Source organism: Branchiostoma belcheri, unplaced genomic scaffold (genome assembly GCF_001625305.1).
Source record: "Branchiostoma belcheri isolate BF01 breed outbred unplaced genomic scaffold, Haploidv18h27 scaffold21, whole genome shotgun sequence".
NCBI lineage: Eukaryota > Metazoa > Chordata > Leptocardii > Amphioxiformes > Branchiostomatidae > Branchiostoma > Branchiostoma belcheri.
Window position 1 is genome coordinate 2,875,636 of NW_017803602.1, and position 1,305 is coordinate 2,876,940.

The window sequence follows — 1,305 nt, forward strand, 5'->3', positions numbered from 1 at the left end:
TATTGTCTTAAATTCCAATTACCTTCTTCTTTAACAGCAACAGGATCAGAACGTTTTTTCCTGGCACTACCTGACTTCCTCCTTTTCCTTTTACTCTGGAAAAAAAAGTGCAGGGAGATTTTACCGCACAATACAGGGGTTTGTATAATGAAATAATCTGACAAATTCCCCACAACATTGTGCATAGGTGCAGATTAGGTAAGAAATGGTACCTTTTTTGCCTTGTCTGCAGGAGCCACATGTACCAGGATTGCCTTCTTCTGCCCTGCATCCATCAAACTGGGATTCCGTACAAACCGTCTGGAACCCCTGATTTCAGAGAGAAAAAGTGTCATAAACTGATATCACTATTACTTTAGTACATTCTTCAACCATTGTTACCTACTCCTGCAGTGATAAAAAAATGTATGGATTCTAGACCACACAATTTTTAGTTTGGAGGAATGGGAGTGAAATATCCTACATTCTCTTGCAAATGTTGCCTTTCTAGTACAAATCTGCCATATCACAGAGTTATCTTCCTACAGTACCATACCTCTGTGAGCTGACAGAAGATGCCGAGTCCACAGCAGAGGCTACAGATGCAGCAGGGCCGACGGAGAGTTTGTTAGGGAGGTCATGTTTCTCATCTAGTCCTGGAGCCAGCAGGTCAGGCAGGGTCAGACCCAGCTCTCTGTACACTCCCTTCAGCAACTTCTCCATGTTATGGACATAGCTGGAGTTACAGAAGGGAACATGCAAATTAACTTCTGATTTGCATAATCTACATCTAATAAGGCAATCATGAAAATCTATTCATTCTTGTTCGAGTTATCCATTTCCAAATTTAAAAAAAAATGTTCCTGCAGTCCCAAAACATGGTTATAGGGACTCAAACCTACACCATCATAGCCCATAAGCTACCTGCACTGTCTTAAAACTTGTAACCGTGAATATAAGATACCAGAAAACTTATGTTTTAGTGCAGTACAATAGAAAGCCACTATATAAGCAGTCTATAATCCAACTTGTCCTTTGTTTTGTTGACGCCTACCCTCATAGCTCATACCATTAATTGTAAAAACAATCCACTGAAATGCAAATAGGGCCATCAACATGGTGATTAACACCTGCCTGATATTCCTTCATTGATGTGGAAATTGAGTAAAAACATTTGACAATTGAAAAGGCAACTTTTAAGACTGCAACTATCAAGGCAGCAAGTTAGCCTTACATCAGTTACTCAAAATCTTGAATGTTTCTTTTTTCACAAAAAAATCCACTTACTTGTTGACAAACTGCTCCTCCAGTAAAGATGCTAGATAG

At 39.5% G+C, this 1,305-nt stretch overlaps 1 protein-coding gene across 1 annotated transcript in view; it reads right to left on the minus strand.

The window, feature by feature from the left end:
* LOC109469648 (treslin-like) overlaps positions 1-1,305 on the minus strand; it is a 16,895-nt gene that overhangs the window by 5,704 nt on the left and 9,886 nt on the right. The gene's annotated exons all lie outside the window — the stretch shown is intronic.